The sequence below is a fragment of the Pygoscelis adeliae genome, unplaced genomic scaffold (genome assembly GCF_000699105.1).
Source record: "Pygoscelis adeliae isolate BGI_AS28 unplaced genomic scaffold, ASM69910v1 Scaffold27, whole genome shotgun sequence".
In the NCBI taxonomy this organism is placed as follows: Eukaryota; Metazoa; Chordata; class Aves; order Sphenisciformes; family Spheniscidae; genus Pygoscelis; species Pygoscelis adeliae.
Window position 1 is genome coordinate 3,135,402 of NW_008825410.1, and position 16,023 is coordinate 3,151,424.

General features: G+C 39.9%; 1 protein-coding gene across 1 annotated transcript in view; it reads right to left on the reverse strand.

Moving 5' to 3' along the window:
* Positions 1-830: 830 nt before the first annotated feature.
* Positions 831-16,023, reverse strand: part of CDK14 (cyclin-dependent kinase 14) — a 321,566-nt gene continuing 306,373 nt past the window's right edge. The window contains exon 16 of the mRNA XM_009330527.1: positions 831-947. The gene's annotated coding sequence lies outside the window, so the exon portion shown is untranslated. The remainder of the gene's footprint in view (positions 948-16,023) is intronic.

The window sequence follows — 16,023 nt, forward strand, 5'->3', positions numbered from 1 at the left end:
AAAGTAACACAGCTAGATTTAATGGCTCGTTCAACAAAAGTTTTTCTGTACCTTAGTATCTGCCTTGAATTAAACAGAACCGTTTCATCATCTCTGTTTTCAAGAAAACATTCCAAAAGGTAAATAGTGTGAGGAAAAACATAGACATGTTAGCCAAGACCCATAGAAGAAAGAAATATTCTTAAAGGGAAGAAAAACATAAAGAATTCATTGTATATCTGTCAGCTGTGTACATCTCATCATTTTTGCTTTGTCTTTCTCACAGGCCTATTTTGAAAACTGGCATGCTGCATAGCCTAAGCAGAGTAACCAAATTCAGAGTACTGAAGTAAACATGCAATTATTGCCATGTTTTTAAAATGGATATGAATGGTCTGAGGAGATAATGAAAAAAGAAATAACCCAACAACACTTCAGCAATAGTGGCAAGGTGCTGTAATTGTCAGCCGATCAGACAAGTTGGGCTTGCTCTGGCAGAAATAGTCTTCCCATTGGTTGCAAAATATGCACAACTCTCAAAGAAAACACACAGTCCTTTATGCCACCGTTGCCTTTTTTTGTACAGTCGTTACTGAAGAAGTGTGAACACCAAATGTGTTGTCTTAATGTATTTAAGACATTGCTGGTGAAAGCATAAAAATCCTTACAAAGATGCAGCGCCGCAGTGGAAAATCAAACAAAATCAAACACAAAAGACTGAAAGAGTACATGCCATGTATCAGTAAGCAAAAGCTTAATCTTCACATAGTTCTCTGAAATCACAAGGTATCCAAATGCGTGCAAGGTTTTAAATAAATTGCAGGGAAAAAACAGGGTCTTGCCAGCTTCAATTTTCTTTTGAATGAAATCCACCATAGAGAAAGAAAGGAAACAGGCCGTGGTTCCTTCCTGGTGTCGGCCTCCTCATTAGGTTTTTGTTTCCCTCCTCCAAACTGGTAAATTTAATCCTGTAAGGGAACAATATAAATTATAATAAGCCTCACGAATTGCATGTTTTACTGATTTTTTACTTGGTAAAAAATAGGTTAGTCCAAAGCCGGTTATGAAGACGCCAGCTCAGAGCAAAGGACAGACTTCCAAAGCACTTCTAGAGCTGGTATCTCAAAACCACCAATGTTTGCAGGGTGGTTGCCTAACTGAGATATATTAATCTATCTATATTAATGTATCTCTGCCCCAAGTGCTGACTTTCAGAGGTGCCATCAGCACTCACATTCTCCATGGAAATTATAGGCAGCCATAAATAGCTGGCGCTTCTAAAGGTGGTCGCACCCTGTCAATGCAAAGGAAGGTTGCTAAATGCTGGCACAGCTTCAGGAGTTTACACGCTCTTTTTGCCCCCTTTCTTGTGGAGTCCCTAGCAATCACCTTCACAGCAATGCTTGCAACTAGTTTATGAAAAGGTCTCCTCAGGTTTGCTTCCCAAGAGTTATCTGAGGGACCTCAAGGCACGTCACGAACACTTCTACAAACACAGCCAGATCATGGAGCTCCTTGTTGCACTGCATTTGCACATATTCACCTTTATTTCGGTGTTCTTCTATTGACAGGCAGATAACTAAAACCTCTCTTTTCATATACAGAAAGTAAATATTATATCAATAGCTTTGCTTAACATTGTCTTTCACACTGCTGATGATTCCTGTTTGTATACGCTGAAAGCCGTGATTGGACTTGCAAGAAGGTACCATGATGTTTTTGAGATTTACACAAAACAGGAGGCAGGCTGAGAATGTGGGAAGCATTACTTAAAGCATCCAACAAATGCAAGAAGAGCCAGGTGAAGGCTAAATGAATGGACTGGAGCCATTGGAAGGATTTTATAATTAACATATTTAACTCTTAATAAATGTCCAAGTAGAATTCTATGCCAAGTAATAAAGTGACGCTTTCTGAGAAATTCTGTAGTTTGCTAAAGTTCAAAATACATTTGTTTTACAAGGTTTTTCAAGACCAAGGATTGTAACTACAGACCTGCTACATTTTTAACATGTAGTTGCAGGAAGACAGTCAGATATGGAGGAATTTTAGCACTTAAGAAAAAGAACGTTGAAATATTCATTGAGCATGAAACTGGTTTGTATTAGCATGTCCTAAAACTATTTAAATCAAACTGGATGCAGGTGCCAGTGAATCTAGTCTAGCCCTCATTTCAAAAGCACGAGAAAAACAAGGCATCAGTTTTGAACTGCAGTTTCAAGCATAAAATTTTAATTGTGGCTTTCATCAAAACAGCCTAATCTCTACACAACATCTAACTTCCATAATTTCCAGGGTTCCTGTCGTGGTTCTTGAGAGCTTTTCTTCTGCCCTTTAAGCACCAGAATACCTGAACTGGATTAACAAAAGCCTGTTCTTAATGATGCATAGCAGCATCTTGGGCCCTCTTGGAGCTTGGTCCACCACCTCTTGAGTCCTGCTTGGGTTGTTTCCTAAACGCCTCTGGAGTTTGTGTGGAATGTCTATTCCACATGAAAGTCCCACTTTCCCCAGGGTCTAGGAGCTTGTCTGAAACACCAATAAATCTTTTTTCAAGGAATACATTAGAGTTGACCCATTTAGTTTACCCTTCATAAGCTTAAAATGAAAAGCAGTGTTTGGAACATGCAGAGATTCACAACTGCTTAGTGGCGAAACACTGCTGACAATATTCCCCAAATTCCACATTCACCTTCCTTCAAAACCACTTTTAGAGATGACCTCTTTGGAGCCCCTCCTTATAAAGAAGCAACTAGACTCCCAAAGCTCCTTCCAATGTTGAACTTGCATTTTCCCCCACTGCCACCCACATTACAGCTGTGGAAGGTGGGCTTGCGGTTTGGAAGCCACATCTGCCCAGATCCAGAACAGCTGGCCTGATTTCAGGCTAAGGCCAAATTGCTGGAGTCCCAGAGACTGGCATAAGCAGCAGGGACATCCAGGACAGGTAACAAAATGATCTGAATAGAAAAGCCTCTGGATGGAGGCTTTTCCAGGGGTTACCAAATTGCTCAGATTTAACAATAACTCCAACTACATTAATCACACAGAACTTTTCCTTTCTATCAGTGGACCTCAGGACAATTTCTAAAGGAGGTGAGTATCACACTTCTCCCAGGGTTGTGCTACAATTTCCCAGTGACAATACTACATTTTCCAGCTTCAAGTTTGGCTCTGTAGGCAAAGCTGATGACACATTCTCCAGGGCAGGGCCTGAGCCTGTGAAATGGGGAATACCTTCATCAGAAGCTTAGCACTTCCAGAATCAAGCCCTAGAACATTAAAAGCTTCCTTAGAAATGAACAAACTGACAGCTGCTACCATTTAACACAGGGGAAAAAAAACTTTGCATACTGGCAACCACTGCCAGCACCAATGCAGACCAAGGGCAGAACACAGAGAACTAAGAAAGGGTAAGCAGAGGTTACATAAATGTGCATGGGAGATTGCAAAGATTTTTGCTGAACCCAATTTGTTTTCCTGCTCTGGCTCAGTATAAGACAGCTGACAGTTTTATGATCGCAACTCCACCAGCTCCAGCTTTGCTGGGTCCTGCTATGCCAGTGCTGCAGCTGGAGTAACTGGTTTCCTGTGAAGCCAAGAGCCTGTGGAACGGTACGGTGGGCAACGCCACCTCCCACCTTCTGCATAGGCTCCAGATTTAGACTAGATCAAAAAGTAAACTCCCTGGAAAAGAAGGTAGTTTGATGCCACATTTCCCCAATGGTTCTGGCTGGGGAAAGCTAGAAGACATAGTGCAACTGGAACCAGGGAACGGCTGGTGGTCACAGTCTCTCTGAAGCCGTGTTGACACACACCGCCTACCCGGTTCAGGAAGCCAGCGTGCATGACAGCTCCCTGCTGCTCGGACCAGCACCCTAATGGCCAGGTTGTTCTGAGGCTGCCGAGACAATGTGTATAAAATCCTTACGTGATCTTTGACACAGCGAACAAGCCTGGTGGTTAGGAATATACACACCGGGAATATGTAACGATTGCATCTGAATCCCTAATTCACTGAATGCTTATTGTCGATTCAAAATGGAGTCAACAGGTGAAATCCCTTTGCCCTCATGGCGTGCCAGCCTTCTCCTGGGCAATGGGGAACAGAGGTCTACCTACCCTGAGGCAGCGGAAGAAACCGAACATGGATATGCCACTTCGCAGAGGAGCGCTGTAATCGCTGTGCTGTGGGACAGGAGACTTCCTTCTCCTCGCTTTGGTTTTGTGTAAGATGTGACTCATTGCATCACATCAAATAGACACCTCCCCTAAACTGGAGGAAGGGTGTCTCGTTGTCCACAGCAGAAAATCCACAATAAAATCAACATGAAATTTTAGATTGGTGCGAACCAATCTTTTTATTAAAAAAGCATTGTTTCTTCAGCGGGGCTCTTGAACTGAAACATCAGTTGTTCACACAACCAAGACCTGAGGCAGGGCCCTCTACACAGTGCTGCCATTCAGTTCCCAGATGGCTTAGTATTCCACCTCTGCATTTTTTAAGATATATTTTAGAAATATCCTTGCTTAGAATTTAATACGTTTTCCTGATCATACAAATCGAAGTTTTGCCTGGTGACTTGGCAGATTGTGTTTATGGCCTCTGGTCACAGCTTTGCTTATAAAAGCGTAAATTGTTAAATGGAATATTTACAACTTGTGATTCCCCAAGAGCAAAACAGGGTTCCTTCAGATCTCCTTTAAAAAAAACCAACAACAAAACCTGAAATGTAACAGACTGCCTTAAAAATGAACTTGTATTTTTTCACCACAGGTCCAGGTACTTTTGGTTTTCATGGTATCTCTACTAAAGCTAATAAAAGATTACAAGAAAGTTAATGATGTGCTTGAAACGTCAAGTGACCTAAATCAAGTAACTCAATTGTATGTTTGTTATCTAGAGAAATCATCTGCTGCATACATCCCGTTTGTCCCAGACCCGGAATGGGATAAAATAAGGTGTTAACCCACCTTAAAAATGGCAGAGGCAAACTTCAGAATGCAGTAGCTGTTGATGTAACAATGGTTCTAGGAAGGGATACTAAAGCTTGTAATTTAAACATTAATCATGCTCTCAAGACGAGGCAGAGAAGAATGACTAAATCCCAAATATTTTTCTTTATTTTAATTAGTAAAAGAATGACCTTTCCTTTAAAAATGCAAATCACCAATTCACTACATGCTCTTTTTGGCAGCATCAGCATCCTTCTCTAGGTGCTTTTAATTTTTGTATAAATTATCACATAGGGCGGAGCTGTGCTCCCGCAGCATCCTTAGCATGCAAAGCACACTCAGAGTGCAGGTCTATTTATGTTGCAGCTGATTTAGCATTATTATAAGAGTATTCATTCTACAATGCCAGATTTAAAATAAAAATGTGAGCTGACAACTGGAGATACTGTATTCTCTATGAGCTGAAACATGGGGGTATTTAAGATCATCAACAATATATTCTTTCTGCTCTCCCTCCACCATACATGCACAGACCACAGATACTGTTCATCCTCTCTAAAAAAAGTATACTATTAACAGGTGAATTTTTTCCCCACACCTTTTATTCCTACCTTTGTTAGAGAAGTCATTTTAAAAAGCCAACCAAACATTATCAATACTATTTGCGCTCAGATAATATCTACATGCAACTCGTTGCTATAAATATTAATTAATTGGATCACCAATACCCATAATGCAACTTTATTTTGACCTACATGCCCTATGAACTAGATATTTTTTGGATTCAATTTTCTTAAAACCAACTGTCAGCATCATGTGATGGAAGAGATGAAAAATGAAAATGAGCGTTCCCGCTGTGCAGGTGAGTGACCTGTGGGAGACAGCTCTGCCTGCTAGGATTTTTACACGTACCATCAGACACAGACCAATTGATTAGATCATCTTATACCCGCCACCAACTAGGCTCAAGAGACTAATTAGAGAGAGTACTGCCTGCGCAGGCACCCCATTGACACCTAATTTGCTCAGCCAAAGCCTTTGGGGAGAATGTATTATCTCTGCAGCTGCACTTCATGCATTTCTGATTTGAGGCATAAGCAAGGAGTACTTCTTCGCTCTTTCGAGCAAACTGAGTATATAAGCCCTTAAGTGCTAAATACAAGCAGACAAATTAAATCTGGCCAGCCTCCCATAAGTCCTTTTCCCCCTTCAAATGTATATATACATGCATACACGTCTTATTTTATATCTGTGCCTATAATATATGTGCACAAATGCAAACATACAAATAATGTGTACGTATGAGTCTGAATGTGTGTGGAAAACATGGGTGCATAAAGACATTTCTATAACCATATGCTTTAAAATATGCAACTGTCACACTGTACAGAGTGCTCTCTTTCACAGGGAAGTTTTACTTCTGTGAGATTTAAAAGAAATGCAATTGTTCTAATATATGAAAAATAAATGATCTGCAGTATTGTTAGCTCAGGCTCTGAATTACCCCATGGACAAGGCTCAGTAGACTGCTGCCTATAAAGTTGCTCTGCGTATCTTCAGAGGTGTTAGTTCAAAGATTATTCCAGTATACAGCCTAGCTTTGTTGAAAGCTTTTCTTCGATGGACGATACCTTCTTTGTGGTTTCCCGAGGAATACTGTTCACTAAGGCTAAATATAAGATTACTAAAATTGCTTTCTGCTGGGCTTTAGTTTTGTCTAGTTATTCATGTCCCAAAATACACAGAAGAGGCAAGACTTAAGGCTGTCATTAAAAATTTATTTGAAAAAAAAATTGACACCAGAAAAACTATGATTTTTTTACAAACTGAGAAGGGTTTGAAGAAAATATTTTCTGCTATAGGCTGGTATGTGATTCCTGAACTCAAATACCTTGTAACACACAGGAAAATGGTGGATTTGCATCACTTCTAAAATAGCACAGGAACAAAATACCTTCTTCTCTGTGATGTGTCTACAAAGCAACTTTCAGGAGTTGAATGAAGCTGAATTATTATAATTTAATTTCAGCTTGTGTCAAAGCCCGTGTTGACATGGTCAGTTTATAGTGTCAACTCAGGATCCTGCACCGCCGTAACTAAAGAATTAAAGAAGCCTTAGCTAAATACATGCAAGTTACCTGTGTGACCAAAACATCAGATGTAACCTCCTTTGCCAAGGACAGAATGAATGCGACTTCCAATCTTTTTCCTAGGATGGGGCATAACTTGATAAAGAGAGAACATCCTCACCTTCCTCCCCTCACGTGGGCCACATCTTTTCCAATTCACTTTACATTTCTTCAGCAATATTTAATCTCATTTAATGGTTAAATGACACCTCTGGATTATCTCGGCAACGGTTGGCTGTTATTCTTTCACAGACACAGCACTGTACAGGATACTTACACATTATAATAATAACTACTATCAGTCATTAAAAGTAAACCACATTTGACAAATAAGTAACAAAGGATTTACTGATTAATTTTTTCCTGCTCTTTTTCCCCTGTGTCTTAGTTACTGCGTTGGTATTCTTATACACACTGGATTTCCCAGGCTCCATCCTCAGTGATGAAAATTGCTGTATATTCTTCTCCACAGTTCTAACGTATGAATTATCATACAGACTGCATATGGACACATTTCTGTTTTAAGAATTCCTCTTCCCACAAAGGATTTTTCACAGATGGACTTTGCCTCTGAGCAGAGCACCGCAACTCCTAATAAAGGGATTTGCGTATGGGAGGTGACTGCAGTTTGAGGGTGGGTGCGAGGGGATGACCCTAAAAGAAGTGAGTGCTAGACAAGGACTGTAAACTAGTCATAAAATAAAAAGTTAGAATAGTAACACAATTATAAACTAAACGATTTTATGAGTATACGTACATTAACTAAGTGACATAACCTTTTAAAGGTGAGAGGTCTGTGGCACAGTGGATATGGGGCTGAAAAGCAGAAACCAAGATTTTGGCTTTGCTACTGAATGTGATGGTAGGCAGGTCACTTTATCCTCCTGTAACCTCTGTTTTGCAGCAGGGGGTCTGTTTTATATCCCAGCCTCTGGGTTTAAAGTGTCTCCCAAAATGAGTGCCCGATTTTAGCTGGAGCCACCACTAGTTCAAATTAGATAAATACAGTTAAATTTAACAAAACCACAATATTAGAACAGCTGCAAACTTTGGAAGTTGTTGAAATCCTTACTTGGACTGTGAGTTTTCCAACTGTACCTTTACGTACAATAAGAGTCCAAAATGAAAGTCCTACATCACCTAGGACTTTGTAAACGTGCATCCAACAGTCCAGTGTGGGAAGCTGATTCTGAAGAGCCAAGACCTATCCTTAAATTACACACCAGTTGCTAAGTAGCATATATGCGTATCAATAATTGCAAACCAACCGTGCATATTTTGCACATAGGTCTCTTCAAAATATTATAATGAATTCCTTCATAGTGTGTCTTGTTAGGAAAAAAAGGAATACAAGTCCTGATCCTCACTGTAATACATTTTATTCACAATATTCACTTCCAATGATACTTGATAACATGATTGGTTTCACAGTTGATTTGTAGGTTACCTTTAACATCTGAGTGGCTGTGGTAACTTCCAAATGAGTTTTCTCCGAGTCTTTCAGCAAAAATTCTTTCCTACCCTAGCTGCCCACAGCTGAAGTTTTTCCTTTGAGTTGAGAACAAAGTCCACAAAGCCTTTTACAATTACCATTTGAATAAGGCTTCGCATGAAAAATGGCCAGGACTGAATCTACTACATGTCTTCTAGTTTTCGAGAATAAAGCACAGCACTCTGTGAGTGAGCTCTGGGAAAACTAATACTTCAGATGAAGATACTACAAAAATAGCAGTGTTACTGAGCTCAATATAGTTTGCAAGCAAAGCCATAGAAACCTTATTAAAAACAAAAAAGCAAGCTGAGGATTTTGGTACACATCAAGACCAGAAAAATATTAATGCTACTTGTTTGCAAGAACATACTTCTCAAACTGGACAAACAGACAAATCCTTACAACTTCTTACACCCTCCTGGTTTATTTTTCCTTTTCCAAAGGCTTCAGGATTCAGTATGTTATTTATATTTTTAATGGCTTAAAGATTTGCTCCTCTGAAATTGGATCCCTATAAAGACATAAATTTTCACTCACGATTATATCAATAGAAAAAACGAAGGATGTAACTCAAAGATTTTCTAGATTCCAATGTGCAAGAAACCCAAACGAGCCCTCCCCCTTCTTTTTTTTTTTTCTTCTGATTAATATGATGTGTCTAAATTGCTATGTTTCTCACCCTGATAACTTGCAAAAAAGCCTGCCAAAAAGGAACTGACTGAAGATGAACCGGAGAAATGCTGCCTCCCTGGATCTATAATGAGAGAACCTAAACCTACAATTTTTGCCAGTGTTTGACACAATAGGATCCTTATCTCAGCTGAAGCAACAGCTCTCCACTCTGAAACAGGTAAGTAAATGCTATGCCTGAACGAAATTTGTATGTAGCTTAATTAAAACATCTGAAAGAAGAAAAAAAATAAAAAAGAGCCTATCATCAGTTACAGTTGCATAGAACTCAGAAAAGGATATATCTGTTGGAAGATGATATACAGCCACTAATGCTCTGGTTAACAGGTTTATTACTGGTTTGAACCCCTCTCTGGAGAAAAGGAGCACCAGGAAGAGCTGGTGAGAGATTTCCTCGTTGCATTCTCTTGCTAAACCAAACAGCCAAGGGACTGGAGATTCAACCACAAGCAACTGGGTGCAAGTGAGCTGAGCTGTGGTACCCTTCCACCGTGTCTCATCTTTGTGGCAGAGCCAGCTTAAGAAATTCCCACTGCCCACAAACCTCACTCCTTATTCCTGCCCTGCAACTTGTGCCCCTGTCACTTGCCCTGATAAAACTGTCTGTGGGACGCCCTGCACACTGGATCACTAAAAGCATCAGAAGTGGGATTATTTTAACATAGATCTCAGTGATCCAGTTTATATTAAACTTGTGAATAGTTGCACCAGCACAACTAACGGGATTGGAAACTGGTGAGGGAGCAAGAAGGAACTGCCAGGATAGAGCTAGGCAGAAATTTACCACGCTGTTTTTGCCTGCAAAGACAAAAACGTGGAATTACATCCTTATTTTTCATCAACAGCAGTTTCCCAGTGCATTACTCATAACAAAGCTTCACTTTCTAAAGTCTGAAGCCACTTCCCAACTCACAAATGGCTAATTATTTTCAGGTATCCAGAAACAGTGAAATCTGCCTTAGCTGGCCACTTAGGGGAGCAGACAGAAGTTGTCGCATAATGACCTACTAATTAAAAAGGAAGAAAACCATACTCAAAAGATCTGGGAATACCCGTAAGATTGCCTAATAAGGATAATCTCCTGTACATGTTTCAAGGGAGCAGCAAACAAGAGATGGCCGAGAGCCCATGCCTCTGACTGAAAGTTCCTTAGATTTTTTTTGTTGGTTTTCATTTCTTAGCAATAAAAATATGTTGGCCTGCCAACGTATCAAGGGGATGTTTAACAGTTTGTGAAGCTTCAAGTCATATTTATCCAGAGTTCAGAGACTTTAGAAGGGATAGAAAAGCTTCAGATTTTTTATAGGTCTGTATCTAGCTTTGAATGAAGAATACAACCCTAGAGTTCAGGGAGAGCAGATCAACTCTGCCCCAATCCAAATATCATGAATGAAACTCATTGACTGCCAGCCTCAGGACTGATGGTCACTGTTATTTAACAGTACTATTTATCAACTCGAACCTAAGCATATTTCTTATATCTGAAGCACAACAGCTGACCAACTCAAAACCCGAATGATATGATGTGCCTGACCATCTCCCTCCTCTCCGCCCACCTAACATAACAACAACTAAATAAATTCAGAGAATTTATTTGGAAATTTATTCCTGTTTTTCCCCATCATGGTTTTTATCCCCAAAGCAAAGTCTGCTGGAGAAAATGACATATGGGAGACTTAAATGCCTGCCGGATGACTCATTAGCATTCACCTCCTCCCAAAAATTAAGCACTGCCTCATGCAAAGATTAAAGTATCCACAGGTACTTAAAAATAGGACATTCTGTATACATGTGATTGTTAATATTAGCCAAGTTACTTCTCAAGAGATAAGTGCTCTTGGAACAAATTTAATGCTTCTAGCGTAATCAGTGCAAAGTAGCTATGGGATAGTCTTGAGATGGGTGTGGACCATTTTGCTAGTCAGCTTACAGAAAGAAAGATTCCTTGGAACTTAAAGATACCTCTGCAAGGGATCACAACATTATAAGTACCTTAGTCCCCCAGATAAATGCTAAACGTTAAGAAAACAAAGTGTAAATGTTTATTATTACCAAAATCATTATAGTAGCCTGAAAGTACCTACAGGCAGTTTGGAATTAAGTTATGTTTGTTCTTCTTTGGAGAAGAGAGAATGAATGTTCAGATTGAGAAGGAAGAAGAAAAAGGGATGGGTAAAGTACGAAAAAAAAATCCATTTCTCACCTGTATTTTTATTTTTGTTAGTGTTTGTCCTAGATTTTTTTTTTCCGAAAAGGAGAGTACTTTTCAAACCAGCAAGGAATTCTTAATTAATCTGGAATGTGGAGTTATGAATGCCTTTGTTTTAGCTTGACAGAACAGACATCATTGCAGTCGCATTCTGGACAGCAAAGATCCTTCTAGCTAAGCACCATCTGGTTATACATTCTATTTGCTGCTGTGGCTTTTCAGAGACTGAGCGTCATGCCAAAGTGGTCATGTCAATTAAAATACATTTTTTAGGACAGCACTGCAACCCTTAAGCACACATAAAATTAGACAGAATGCAGACCTCACATGCTGAATCAGAAGGATCTTTTCCACAACTATAGTATATTAAATTAATGGCAAGTTTAAGTAATAGAGGTATTTAAATTTTGGAATATATTTCCAAATACCATTATGTCCGAAACTCTTAGGCTATCTGTCCACCCACACCGTGAATGCCATACAATGGTATTGACAGAGAGATCAGGAAGTCTTTGGAGTTGACCTTTCCAAGCCTGAATTGTTTTCCAACCCAACAGTTCTGCAGACTAGAATGGGGCAGGGGAGAAAAAAATCCCAGTTTAGGAAATGCAGTGGTGTCTATATGGAATACTGCTTGCCTCCGTGCTCATTCCCTATAGGCTCTGCTGGTACTTACCTATACGGCTCCCACTTGGGATTCTTGCTGAAAATCTATGACATTAGAAGTAGTTACTGGCAGCATCAGGCCAGCTGCATTTTTCCCTGCCACTTCCATTTTTACATATAAAACCATACGGAGCGCTGAAACAGAAATATTTCCACAGTGTGGTTTCTGTGGCATTAAATGGAAAAAATGTTCCAGAATTGACACCTACAAGACTGTACAGAGCATCACTACAGCAATGAGGATATCCTATCTAGTATATAGGGAGATCACAAAGCAGCTCAGTTATTTTATTTCTCAGAGGTCCCGTTCTGGCTGTGGTAAGAACCTTTTCCACACGTATGACTAAGATGTTCAAATATAACGCATGGTTTGGGAAATGCAACATGAGGTACTTCTCATAGACACAACTTTTAGCAGCATCCACACCCTTTGAAAATCAGGCCTCCTTCAGATACTAGAGAGGCTCCCCCGCTGCCCCAATTGTTTTTTGAAAGACTTACATGTTTTTGAAAAGCAGTCACACGCTCTTGAGAGGCTTCATACATGTGGCAGAAATAGTAGATGTCAAATCAGGTGCAACATACCGGGCATTTTGTGGTATGCAAAGACAGGGATCATGGTAAGAAGGAGTACTAAAGGCTTTTCTTTAACTGCCATAAGCATCAGTTTTCTTGTAACTGCAAGAAATACTTAATCTTTTTTTTTTTGAAGCTCCATTATAAATGTAAGGTTTTGCATAGCTCATTTAAATAGTTTAAATGACACAAGGTTAAGAACAGGAAAGCCTTTCACCAAAGGTGGTTAGTCCTTTTCAAAGATTTCATATTATTTGAAGCTTACTTTCCCTGCATTCTTTTACCTTGGCTCCTTCCCAAGTGGGTATAAGTTAATTAAATAGGATTTTGACCCTTTAACCTTCCCTATAAACTGCATCTTTACCTAACTCTATTTAAATAAATCAGATAAAAAAACAATCATGTAGCAGAATATGTATTTTTACAGCTGTGGAAAAAACAAACATGTCTATTAAGCTTATTTGTAAGTACTTAGTAGTCAAAGCAACAGCCAAGACTCATGGATGATTTTAATTAAAATAGATCTGGGTGGGCACATAAATTCATTTACGATGGCTTTTCTGAAACTGAAACTTCTCTAGCATTACTGAACAGCACTGCACTACAGTAAGTCCTCATTTGCTTGTGGCGACTGAAGTTCAATCCACCTGATTAGCTTGTATTCGTTTTATGAGTCATGTAAAGTGTAGCCAGTCTCTACAAAAAATATCAAAGGTATGAGCCTGAAAACTCTTACAGGAAAGGACAGAAAGAAAGAGAAGAACAGATGGGCAGACAATAACAATACAGAACGATACCCAGCATTTCTGTAACAGACATGCTCTGGGTCTAATTACCAAAAGAAGGTGAAATAGATGCACCAGGAGAACATCATGTTGCTCTCTACAAACAGATAGTGTGACTTTCTGTATACAATTACCCCTTTTTACCTTAAATACCAGCTTTTGAATATAAACACCGCCTGTTATCTCAGATTATGAGACCCTTCCAAAAAATTAAAGCCTTCTTTTAATTTCATCCAGAAACAAAATATAATTTAGGTATGAAGGATGATAAGAGTTACATATGAAGAAATGAGTAACTAGCTCACTTATAAAGAATGAACAAAGAATTAAGCTGCCTCTTTGTGCCTAAGCGATGTGTTCATGTGTTCATGTGTGTCTCTGCATAGACAGTGACAAAGATGCTGCCACTGGAGCCTGAGCACTGATCACATCTCTCATCCCCAGCAGGGACCTCATAAATTGAGCTCATCGCAGAATGCAGTCCTTCTGAAACGTAGGCCTTTGGTTTGATATATTAATAGTGATATGATCTAACCACCTTACTGATGCATTATGTTCCGATTTTGCAGCCATTTGGTGATAAATACACACATCTTCAAGAGCGTTAGATTTTGATCATTGATTGGGACATAGTTGCCCGTTTCCTGACACTTCTCTCAACCCGTCATCACTGAGCTAACAGCAGGAAGATGACAACAACAGTCCTGTCATGCATAAGAAGCCCCCCACCCAATGTGAGCAGAGAGGTACGGGCACAGGCGGGGAGGCAGACCTGTGCAGCGACTCCCATCTTCTGAGGTGCAACTGATCTCCTCATTACAAGTGCTTGGGGTTTTTTAGTGGCATCACGCATCATGTTTTGTCCACCTTTGTCAAACTACATTAGACCAGGGTTGTTACCACACACAGGTTGTGTTAACAAAGATTAATAGGAATAAACTCTTCCATTTTTCACATTGCACGGAAGCGGATCATATACTCTCACCAGGGAGGTTTCTCTGCCCCCCTTCGCTATCCCCGAAACAAAGGTTTCTAAAGTAAGGTCTAGCAGTAGAGCGTGCCCAAAGTAAAAAAAAAAAAGAAAAAAAAAGTGATCAAAAAAGGCACTGGAAATTCTGGAAGTTATAATAAATAGTTTAAAGGCATGTCAACAGCCTGTAACTCTCCCTCCTCAGAACATTTTTATCCTTACAAGTAATAACCGACAATAACGGTACTGTAAACTCAGAGAGATACATTGTGCTTTGAAAGGGCTTTGCAGACAGTTATTTTAATTATTTTCCTTATATAGTAAGTGGAGGATGAAAAAGAGATTTCTGAAATAAGAAATGTTATTGTTAACTCACTAATCACAGCTGAGGGACTTAGGGGCAGTCTGGTTTCTGAAATATCTTTGAGCTTATTTTACAGAATTGACTAAGTTGGTGGTATCCCTGTCACATGGATTTCAATGCAAGGCACCAAAACTTCCTTTATGCAGAAGTACAATAGACAACACCGGATGCTGAAATCATATCCTGGAAAATTTTAGAACATTAATATTTGAAACAGGCGATTTTTTATTAATTTAAAGAAGTTAATTTTTCATTTGTAAATGCCTGTTTATGAGGTGATTGAGTTTAGAGTCGACGTATAACATACATGCTACATTATTTATCTTTCAAACATAAAAATACATATCCCTGCTGTTTTGAAAAACTACTGACCCTTAAGAGTCAAAGCAAGGGCTTGATTTCTCTCCTTTGGTTCTGGGGGCCCCACAGATGGGGGGGTTATGAGCTTCCCTGTTTTGCTTCTTGACATTCAACACGCTTATGGCTTGAGACCAGCGGAGCAGCTTGGGGCAAACCGGGTACCAATACATAGGTAGGGCCGCCGAGGGGACCTCGGGAAAAAGCCGAGACAACGGCCAAGGAGCCCAGCGCCACAGAGCAGACCAGGAGGGCAGTCTGCAGCTGAAGCCAGGCAACCACACAGCTACAAACTATGAGGTTTCGCAGCAGAAGCTGCTATAATATGGAAATAGATTCTTACCCTCCAGGCCCATATGTCATCACACCAAGCTAAGCTGAAGCTGCCAGCTAAAATGGGCAATTTCACATGAACTTGGCAGGGTGACTGCCAACACAGAGCTTGTTTTCCACTGGTGCCACCCACTCTGCTAATCCAATTCTGGCTCCTGATTTGCTTTTAAATAATAATGAACGCAGCAGATGGGAGGGGAAAATGTTCCCGGCAGTTAAGCCAGCATGCAAGTGAGGCTCTTTGCTTTTCACATATCTTGTGCAAACTAGCTCTAAATGCAATGTCAAGTGATTAATAGTGGTTAAACAAGAAAGCCAGGATTTGCCATGTTCTCAGTCATTCAATCTTTGACCAGGACGGGCAGGCAAACAAACCAGACAGAAGGATAACACGCTGAAAGAGAAAGAACAACTTTCATAACATTTAACTTAGATAAGGAGAGGGATGGACTCTTCTTCCCATCCTTGCAAATACCATTTTTTTGGTGGGGAGGAGAATAAGGGGGGGGGGGGGCGA